Source organism: Oncorhynchus tshawytscha, linkage group LG06, assembly GCF_018296145.1.
Source record: "Oncorhynchus tshawytscha isolate Ot180627B linkage group LG06, Otsh_v2.0, whole genome shotgun sequence".
NCBI classification, from domain to species: Eukaryota; Metazoa; Chordata; class Actinopteri; order Salmoniformes; family Salmonidae; genus Oncorhynchus; species Oncorhynchus tshawytscha.
In genome coordinates this window covers 10,267,411-10,278,789 of record NC_056434.1, presented here as the reverse complement: position 1 = coordinate 10,278,789, position 11,379 = coordinate 10,267,411, and the positions used below count along the sequence as shown (strand labels likewise).

General features: G+C 43.9%; 1 protein-coding gene across 1 annotated transcript in view; it reads left to right on the top strand.

Moving 5' to 3' along the window:
- The first annotated feature begins 1,481 nt into the window (after positions 1-1,481).
- Positions 1,482-11,379, top strand: part of LOC112237332 (receptor-type tyrosine-protein phosphatase S-like) — a 481,675-nt gene continuing 471,777 nt past the window's right edge. The window contains 1 exon segment of the mRNA XM_042322948.1: positions 1,482-1,692. The gene's annotated coding sequence lies outside the window, so the exon portion shown is untranslated.

Below are 11,379 nucleotides of genomic sequence, written 5' to 3'. Positions count from 1 at the left end.
TAATGATGTGTGGTGCTTTGCTGGTGACAATGTCTGTGATTTATTTAGAATTCAAGGCACACTTTACCAGCATGGCTACCACAGCATTCTGCAGCAATACACCATCCCATCTGGTTTGCACTTAGTGAGACTATCATTTTGTTTTTCAACAGGACAATGACCCAAAACACACCTCCAGGCTATGTAAGAAGTATTTGACCAAGAAGGAGAGTGATGGAGTGCTTCATCAGATGATCTGGCCTCCACAATCACCCGACCTCAACCCAATTGAGATGGTTTGGGATGAGTTGGACCGCAGAGTGAAGGAAAAGCAGCCAACAAGTGCTCAGCATATGTGGGAACTTCTTCAAGACTGTTGGAAAAGCATTCCTCATGAAGCTGGTTGAGAGAATGCAAAGCTGCAAAGAGTGTGCAAAGCTGTCATCACGGCAATGGGTGGATACTTTGAAGAATCTAAAATCTAAAATATATTTTGATATGTTTAACACTTTTTTGGTTACTACATGATTCCATGTGTTATTTCATAGTGTTAATGTCTTCACTATTATTCTACAATGTAGAAAATAGTAAAAAAATAAAGAAAAACCCTTGAATGAGTAGGTGTGTCCAAACCTTTGACTGGCACTGTACATACTCTGACTGGATTGAAGTACTCCTCTTTGTCAGTGTGTCTAACTGGGTTTGAACTCAGGTCTCTAGGGTGCAATATGATTGTAAACCTGCTGAGGTAAAGCCTACGCATTAGTTTGGCAAACTAATGCACGTCTTCAGGTAAAGCAAGGTTTCTCATGACACACACGTGTTTTAATGGTATCACCGAACATGTTTTAATGGTATATGATTCACTAAAATGGTTTTGAGATCTAGGCCCTGCTACATTGGCCCATACAGAAAATCCTTTGTGGTCTTATGAGGAGTGTGCACTTTTCTTTTATGCCACACTGGCTGCATGAAGGGGAGGGAAGTCTTCACATCCTCTCTCACACGTTGGTCTTTTTCATGCCACCTTTTATTCCATATAATCCCCGGAAAGGAGGCTGCAGATGCTGATGGACAGCACGGCTGGCAGGGCGTAGGCAACGCCATGACTTCATCACGTCAAGTGGAAGAACTAGAATCGGGAGAGTGAGAAGTAGCCCACGGGAGGGTCGTCACAAGTTAGCACAGCCACAAAGTCATAAGCCCCGCCTATTTATACAATGTATCTGATTTTTTACGTAAACCTAACTTTAACCACACTGCTAACCCTAACCTTAAATTAAGACCAAAAAGTTTAGAAAAAAATGCATTCATTTTTACGATATTTACTTTGTGGCTGTGGTAACTATTGACAAACCCACGGCAGTGGAGGAGAAAGAAGGCGGGAGCTGCGAGTAGAAGGGTGGGCGAAAAAGGAGGGGGACGAGAGAGGAGAAGAGGAGGGCGCTATGACATCACCCTCCATCCAAACGTGGACAGCTGTGGTTTCTCCAAGCGCGGCTGAACAGAACTGCGATACCACACGCGTCCGAGCAACCTGCGCTATCGGGGGATTTAAACACTACTCAGCGCTAGAACCCAAACCGCTTCTCTGGATCTGCCGCAGGACGCTCGCTTACGGGATTATTGTTTATTTGTTTATTTGAACAAGAAGATGTGAGTTTTTTGTGTGAATGCACGATAAGAAAGAGAGGAACTCCATCGCTGATCAAGGTAGGAACAATTGTCTTTTTTTCTAACGGAGTTGTATTTGTATGCTTTGAGGTTCTTCTTTAAAGGAGAAAATATGTATTTCAACTGGTTCTACATTGTGGAATGCGCGACAGGCAGTCTGCGTCCGATAGTGCCTCTGTCCATACTTGTGAATTCAGCTGACCCAGTGGCCTATGAGGTGGATGCAGGCTGATTAGTGGTACCTAAAGAGCAGCTCTCAAGAGTACTCAGATGCCGAACTCGGATGCTATACAAAGTACTTGCTCGACGGACCAAGAAGCGGCGGGGTAGAGCTGACGCTGATACCGCAAAGGTTAGGTGACACTGGTAACCCTACTCCGTAGCCAAAAATGTGCCGGATGCCATCCTCTCATATTCTCGTACAGAGTAATCCACTGGTGTGGGCAAACGTTATAGCGGTTTCAAAAATAGCTTGTTATAAAGAAATGTAGAGTAGGATAGCCTACAGTCGCATCGCCGTAGTTTAGACGTTATTGACGTGTCCGTTTGTTGGTTATTACAAGTTTATTCACTTTATTTGATTTACAATAGCCTTACTGGGTATTTGTTTAGCGCAACCATTTGTTACAGTATAAATCCTTGAAGTTTCAGATGTAGTTATGAATAACGCATTACTGAATCATCTTCAGTGAGAAGGTGTATATTTCCACGGGGGTGTACATTAACGAAGCCAACCATGAGAGGCGTTTGCTTAGCATTTAAGACCACCATTCATATGAATGTAGCCTATCCGCCCGGACGAAATCACTTCATACATTCATAGCCTTTTGATTATAAACGGCACGCTACCGGATACTTGTACGTTTCAAGAGTTGAATGATATCACACAACATCAACTTGATATCTTGTAGGGGTAGCCCAATGCAAAATGTTCAACATGCATTATTGACATGTGCCTTTATCGTAAAGCGTATCTGACTCTGATCCATGTTTGCGCATTCAATTGCGGGGTTCTTTTCTTCGCCAGGGATTTAGATGTTTAGTTGTGGTGCGTTTTTTCAGGGTGCGCTCTCAAATCCATTCATTGAAAGGTGGAGTCACTCAGGACACGGGAACAGTGGTGGCTGGTGATTGATTGTCTGAGTGCAGGTGACACCCTTGTTTAATGTCATTATCCTATTCCAACCGCTTTGACTGTTGAATGTCATTATCCTATTCCAACCACCTTGACTGTTTAATGTCATTATCCTATTCCAACCACCTTGACTAGTGGAGAGATTTTACCTGAAGGGAGGACAGGTTGCTGTTGATTTTAGTCTTATTTTTAGTCTTTTATGTATACTCTACATAATTACTTATTTTGCCCTTTGTACTGCCTTTTGGTGTCTATTTGTTAGCCCATGTGGAGAATAAACGTTTTCTCCTCAAGTTGGCTAGCTGGGGTTTTACTATTCGCAACATACATTTAGCATACATAGACGAGCACACAGCGATTGACTTCGCATATTATGTGGATTTGTTAGGATGGAGATTATACATCACTTGTTAGGATACTTGGCTACCCATGCACACAAACATCATGAAAAACGGTAGAAGATGTTTTATGACAAAACATTTCCTTATTGCCCAAATAGTAGAATATTAAAATGCGCAACAGTGGCAGCCTATAATCAAACGAATTTCCCAATTAGTCTTAAAGACTTTTGAAGAACAAAGGCATTGTTATTTTTTTATTGAAAAGGGGAAGACGAAAATACGAAATCTTCAATAGAATGCCGTCAAAGGGACCAATTTAATTGGGCTCTTGAATGATACATCATTATAATGTTCTATTCTTTTATGAAGTTGCGTGTCCTGCCTTGTAGGATACGAAATCTTACGGCTTGATCAGAATGGGTGTGTGTTATAAGCTTGCGAGGAACAGTATCTTGCCACAGTCAAGGCTGTGAGAAGAAACAAGGCGTAATGGAGAATTATAATACACAGCAACATCATATACATTTGATTACTATTACACTGCATTGCTAACACGTAAGCCATTTCCCAGGCCTAATAAAAAAACTAAAACTAAACTAACTATAATGCTGGTACAGAGAAAAACGAATAAACTCTATCACTTGCGAAATTTGGACTGACTCCTCTCTCTCCTGAATGCCCATAAGCATCTGAGAGGACATTTCTCCGAAGATTTCCACAGAAAGCGCGACCCCGCCCCTTGCTCACACTCAGACACTGTAAATAACTAGTAGTCTGAATGAGAGCTACTCCAAAATGTCACCCTGTATGGGTTTGGAACTATTTTACATTATCTGAAGAAATATTTTTCAGTGTTATATTAAGTCTGGGTATAATTGGTAACTGGCCCATTGATTTTTTTTTCATCATCTCTTGTTTTAGAACCCTCCCTCCCTCCCTCCCTCCCTCCCTCCCCCTCCCTCCCTCCCTCCCTCCCTCCCTCCCTCCCTCCCTCCCTCCCTCCCTCCCTCCCTCCCTCCCTCTCCTCTCCTCTCCTCTTCTCCTTCCCACCTTACCTCTCCTCCTTCCTCCTCTTCTTCAGAGAACAGTTAAGACATCCAGTTGTAATAGAACATTAGCCAAATGCTTTTTTCTGTATTGTGTTTAGTAAATGCCAGTATAATGTCTGCTAAATTAAATGAAAGGCATGAAAACCACACACCATATATGTTGTAGTCTCTGATATAAATCTAGACCACACATATTCTATATTATGTCATATTACATGGAACTACATGGAAATAAAGCATGACATCCTCAGTTTTTTCTCCCAGCTCTAATGGTGTCCCCTATAGTGGCCATATCTCCCTCCGTCCATCAGTGCACCCGGGCTTTTCTAAGAGGTGAATGTCAAGATCAGAGATGTAAGACATTCTCCTTATTCAGTGTTTCATCTCTTCTATAGAGACATTGTCTTACCACTTGAGGATTAAACAAGAGTCTCCTCCACATTGTTCAATTTTCAGTCAGGCCTGTCACAGGACAGTCCCATTACTGGGGCCTTCCCCTAGTTAATGGTTGTAAATGGTTTATGAAGCGCCCCTCATCAAACGTGTGTTGTTCACACACAATCAAGTACCTCCATTTTCATTGAAATTACTTGGAAACAACGTTGACTCAAACTGTGTGCCCAGTGGGCTGTGTTGCCAACATGCGTGTGCAGGCACAAACACGCCGGTTGAATTCCCTTTCCTGTGGGATGAGTCACATTCTGCAGTCACTCCACCATCATACAGCATAGTACATGATTGTGGCCATTGCATAGTTAATAAAGTCCAAGTGGAATGGATGCTTGAGGCCACTGCATCGCTAATGCAGTCCAAGTGGAATGGATGATAGTGACCACTGCATCGTTAATGCAGTCCAAGTGGAATGGATGATAGTGACCACTGCATCGTTAATGCAGTCCAAGTGGAATGGATGATAGTGACCACTGCATCGTTAATGCAGTCCAAATGGAATGGATGATTGAGGCCACTGCATCGCTAATGCAGTCCAAGTGGAATGGATGATAGTGACCACTGCATCGTTAATGCAGTCCAAATGGAATGGATGATTGAGGCCACTGCATCGCTAATGCAGTCCAAGTGGAATGGATGATAGTGACCACTGCATCGTTAATGCAGTCCAAATGGAATGGATGATTGAGGCCACGCATCGCTAATGCAGTCCAAATGGAATGGATGATTGTGACCACTGCATCGTTAATGCAGTCCAAATGGAATGGATGATTGAGGCCACTGCATCGCTAATGCAGTCCAAGTGGAATGGATGATAGTGACCACTGCATCGTTAATGCAGTCCAAATGGAATGGATGATTGAGGCCACGCATCGCTAATGCAGTCCAAATGGAATGGATGATTGTGACCACTGCATCGTTAATGCAGTCCAAATGGAATGGATGATTGTGACCAGTGCGTCGTTAATGCAGTCCAAATGGAATGGATGATTGTGACCACTGCGTCATTAATGCAGTCCAAATGGAATGGATGATTGTGGCCAGTGCATCGCGTTAATGCAGTCCAAATGGAATGGATGATTGTGGCCAGTGCATCGCGTTAATGCAGTCCAAATGGAATGGATGATTGTGGCCAGTGCATCGCGTTAATGCAGTCCAAATGGAATGGATGATTGTGGCCAGTGCATCGCGTTAATGCAGTCCAAATGGAATGGATGATTGTGGCCAGTGCATCGTTAATGCAGTCCAAATGGAATGGATGATTGTGACCACTGCGTCATTAATGCAGTCCAAATGGAATGGATGATTGTGGCCTCTGCATCGTTAATGCAGTCCAAATGGAATGGATGATTGTGGCCTCTGCATCGTTAATGCAGTCCAAATGGAATGGATGATTGTGGCCTCTGCATCGTTAATGCAGTCCAAATGGAATGGATGATTGTGGCCTCTGCATCGTTAATGCAGTCCAAATGGAATGGATGATTGTGGCCTCTGCATCGTTAATGCAGTCCAAATGGAATGGATGATTGTGGCCTCTGCATCGTTAATGCAGTCCAAATGGAATGGATGATTGTGGCCTCTGCATCGTTAATGCAGTCCAAGTGGAATGGATGATAGTGACCACTGCATCGTTAATGCAGTCCAAATGGAATGGATGATTGTGACCACTGCGTCATTAATGCAGTCCAAATGGAATGGATGCAGCTGGAGAGGCTTTTAAAGCACCCTAAAGGCACGATGCGTAGCGAGAAACATATAATCATGTCAACGTTAAGGAGAACTTTGAATGAAACACACGCTCACTCGCTCACACACACACACACATACACACACACAAACACACTCGGCGGCGGCCATCTAATTATCAGGCAGAAGCTTGTTAGTTGTCACCTCAAGATAAACAGTCAGGGGGGTTTTGGGTAATGTTTTCCCGCTGCCGGCAGAATTACAAATTCTAAGTAGGAAAATGTCAATGTGAAAATATCCCTCCTCTCCCCCGGCCGTGCACAAACACATTTGCCCCGACTCATTTGTTTTTGGAGAAATGTAAATAGTGGTTAAAGGAAAGGTTGACATCCACAGACTCCCCACCCTGAGCCCCCTCATAACTCACAGTAATTTAGACAGGGTCAGAGGATGCTAGAGGAACCCACAACTGGTGCCGCCAGTTCTCTTCTGCGGCCAAATGGTGGCGCATACAAGTGTTCTTATCAGGCAGCATATGGTTCTCAAATATATATGCAAATGCTGTCCTGGAACACAGAGAAGGTAGAAAAAAATCACTTGCATTCAATTGCACAGATAGATCTAGTGGTCTGTCGTCATCACTGAAAACTTGCTAGGTCCTTGATGATATACTGTATTGTACATTACCATTCGAAATTAGTGGCAGAAAAAACAACTATTATTCACCACTAAGTTTCCATTCTTATTTTGCTCCGCTGTGAAGCTTGACACTTTAATGGGTTTGATGTGTATGCAAGTGGGGCTGTCGGAAAAAGGCAAGCTGAGGACGGGGACCACTGCATGCAGAAAGCCAGGGATGTCTCCTCACATCCGAGGAGAGAGATCAAGTTCACTCTCCTCTACTCCGTGGCTGCTGGGAGAAACGCCTAGGGGCTTCTCTTGTGTCAGACTGATTGGAAGGGGAATACACGGAGTGATCCGGGGTCAACACTGTCTCAAAGTTGTCTCTCTGTGAAAGGGGGAACCTGTACTGTGTTCTTGGGGGATGAGCAAGAAGGTGACACTAACAATGAAGGTCTGCTTGGTTATGTGTATTTCTCTGCTTAATTGATAAGGAAAGAGGGAAGGGATGGAGGGAAGAAAGGAGGGGGGTGAGCTGTAGCAGGAGATGCTGCTGGGAATTCTGAAGAAATCATTAAGTGCAGATTTCCGTCGCTTTCTTTCTGGGATACAGGCTCAAGGTCTGATTGGAGGTTAGGTTGTGTCGCTTCCACAGATCGCGTAACATATAGATAGATATAGCCAAGTTATCAAATCAGATTTGATTGGTCACATACACATATTTAGCAGATGTTATTGCGAGTGTAGCGAAATGCTTGTGTTGTGCACTGTATGTTACCTATTGGTTAACATCCTAATGAAGGTATACCAACTCACAGGTTTTAAGTAATAACAAGTATCATTGAGTATGTTTCCTGGGGTGTATTCTCCATTTTGTTCATTTCTCACCGTGTAGCCATCTTAGTGATGTTGCATAATCACAGCAGTGTAATAACTGGACACAGAGATAATTACAGATTTATCAACGCTGTTAATAGAGGGAAATTACACAACGTACACTGAGACTTCACAACATTAAGAACATCTGCCCTTCCCATGACCAGGTGAATCTATGATCCCTTATTGATGTCAGTTGTTAAATCCATTTCAGTCAGTGTAGATGAAGGGGAGGAGACTTGTTAAAGGAGGATTTTTAAGCCTTGAGACATGGATTGGGTGTGTGTGTCATTCAGAGGGTGAATGGGCAAGACAAAAGATTGAAGTGTCTTTGAACAGTAAGGTAGTATGTGCCAGGCGTACCGGTTTGTGTCAAGAACTGCAATGCTGCTGGGTTTTTCTGCGCTCAACAGTTTCCTGTGTGTATCAAGAATGGTTCATCACCAAAAGGACATCCAGCCAACTTGACACAACTGTGGGAAGCATTGGAGTCAACGTGGGCCAGCGTCCCTGTGGAACGCTTTTGACACCTTGTAGAGTCCATGCCCCGACGAATGGAGGTTGTTCTGGGGACAGAAGGTGGGTTGCAACTCAATTAGGAAGGTGTTCCTAATGTTTTGTACACTCCGTGTATAAGACACATCAGTATGATTGAAAATATTTTACAGATGTAATCAAAGCATAATTTGAGTGGTTGTGTAAACGTGCCTGCTGTAAACATGCCTGCTGTAAACATGCCTGCTGTAAATGTGCCTGCTGTAAACGTGCCTGCTGTAAACATGCCTGCTGTAAACATGCCTGCTGTAAACGTGCCTGCTGTAAACATGCCTGCTGTAAACATGCCTGCTGTAAACATGCCTGCTGTAAATGTGCCTGCTGTAAACATGCCTGCTGTAAATGTGCCTGCTGTAAACGTGCCTGCTGTAAACATGCCTGCTGTAAACGTGCCTGCTGTAAACGTGCCTGCTGTAAACGTGCCTGCTGTAAACATGCCTGCTGTAAACGTGCCTGCTGTAAACGTGCCTGCTGTAAACGTGCCTGCTGTAAACATGCCTGCTGTAAACGTGCCTGCTGTAAACATGCCTGCTGTAAACATGCCTGCTGTAAACTGGCCAAAAAATATTATGTTTGTTTTTACCTGGAAATAGGCCATTTGAAGAGCATTGTGGACCAGCTGAAAGCAAGGGAAAGAATTTTGTGTCGTTGTGTACTCAACAAATCTTTTTGAGCCAATATGATTGATGACATGATTATTGACATGTGAGAGTAGAATTCTTAATTGCCCATGAGGGAATTTCTCTTGTACTTTCTGTCTTAGAAGCATTGACAAAACACAACACGAGGTACAGATGTACTTAGTTCATAACACATTGAATTGGCTAAACATGAAACAACAGTAAATGTAGTATACATACAGTACAGCAGGAGAAACCAAGCTGTGATTGGTCCCCCATCCTCCCAGCACGGGCAGGTTCCCCTGTCTCCTATCAGCTCCATACAGATTGGTTAACAAACTCTCCCTGGCAGGTTGCCTTCCTTCTGGAAAATTGACAATTAAGAGCCCTATCATTGGCCAAGGCATCGAGGAAGAAGTCTCTCTCGGGGCAAGGCTGTTAACGAGGCTAGCGCCACATGGCCCCTCGAGTCCTAACTCTTGAAGGTCAGCGCGACATTTCGCCTCCTGCTTCTTTGCCATGACAACACAGTCGCCGGTCGCCGTGGACAACGTTTGTCCGGGCGAGGGGGGCCGTTAGGGTAACGCGTTGTGACAACGGCAGCAAGTCGCTGTCGTTAGTTGTTAACCCTGTTAGTTAGAACGCGCCATTACCGGTTAAATATCTATGAATGATTAATCATTTTCATGTTCAATGCTTTTATGTTTTATTGAGGTGGTACTACAATGCACCCTGTGTGTGTGTGTGTGTGTTGTGTGTGTGTGTTGTGTGTGTGCGTGTGTGTGTGTGTGTGTTGTAGGACGACTGATGCTTCAAAGAAGGATCAAGGCTCGGGCATCAGAATTAAGATAAGGGAGGGATCTATGACCTTGTACAGTTCATCTGCAGATATAATAAAATCTTCATCTTCAAGAATAATCCATTTAGACTCTGCTGTATGCGTGGCCATATGGTGCTGTGCAAGCTTCCCTTTTCATTTAACCTTGTATTTAACTAGGCAAGTCAGTTAAGAACAAATTATTATTTACAATGATGCTCTACCCCGACCAAACCCTAACCTGGACGATGCTGGGCCAATTGTGCGCCGCCCTATGGGATTCCCAATCACGGCCGGTTGTGATACAGCCTGATACAGCCCATTTGTATCCAACAATGGACCTGGGGATCTTAAAAGTAAGGGGCAGAGGGGAAAATAGAAAGAGAGGAGAGAGATAGAGAAAGGGGCACCAGGCCTTTGTAAGAGGCATCAATGATTATTGATCAACATGCATATATACAGTATGTCTGCCATTGTGCCTGGTTGAAACATGTATGGCCTACCTTTCTGGATTTGTATATTTTCCTCCCCCTCTCTGCCTCTTCCTTTCCTGCTGGTGAGCTACATACACCAGCTACCTACAACAGCTGCCTACACAAGCTACCTACAGCAGCTACCTACAGCAGCTACCTACAACAGCTACATTCAACAGCTACCTACAACAGCTACATTCAACAGTTACCTACAACCGCTACCTACAACAGCTACATTCAACAGCTACCTACAGCAGCTACCTACAGCAGCTACCTACAACAGCTACCTACAACAGCTACATTCAACAGCTACCTACATTGCTGCCACTGTCTGCGACTGACTCCCCTCTGTTGTCTCAGTCTATATATTCTCCTATTACCGGCTCAAACAAAGCTTCCTGAATCCAAATGGATGTGTCTATCTGATTCCCATGCCATTACGTACTAACCCTCCCAGAGATGTAATGTTCAGTGTTCTATTGGGCTTCAGACCATGCATGCGGGTGAATCCAAATTCTGGGATTGGAAATTGGAATTTCAGTGCTCTGTGTTTTTGTCAATGAGGATGAACAGACTCGTCTATTTGTGTGTGTCACTCGTGATGGCTATCAAGCTAAAAACACCAGGGAAAAGGATAGGCTAAGGTGACACGCCTAACTGTTGCTTCAGTAGGCTTATGTTAGTTTTTGTCAGCCTTTGTGTTTATGAATTTGTGGCCGTATCTCCGGCTGGCCGTTTAAGTGTCTCACAACAACCCAATCAGATGTGCTAAACCGCGGTCTAGCTATTAGCGTATGATAGCATATCAGGAGGATTACATTCTAATTGAACAATTTCCCCATCGCCGCACTTTGCCGAAGCCAAGCATTATTTATTGTTTGTCCAGTGCCATCGATTAAAGGACTCTAGTAATTGTTTTGTCTGAGCTTGATTAACAAACCTGTGCTTTCTCCAGCCAACTTGTTCAACACCTGCCTTAACTGTTAGCATTAGGCTAGGCCCTTTGGCTTCTCCATAGTATTTGGTAAATATTTTCTTAACTTTAAGGGAGGGAGGGAGGATTCCCAGGTGCGGGATGTGGAGGAGGAACAGGAGAAGAGATG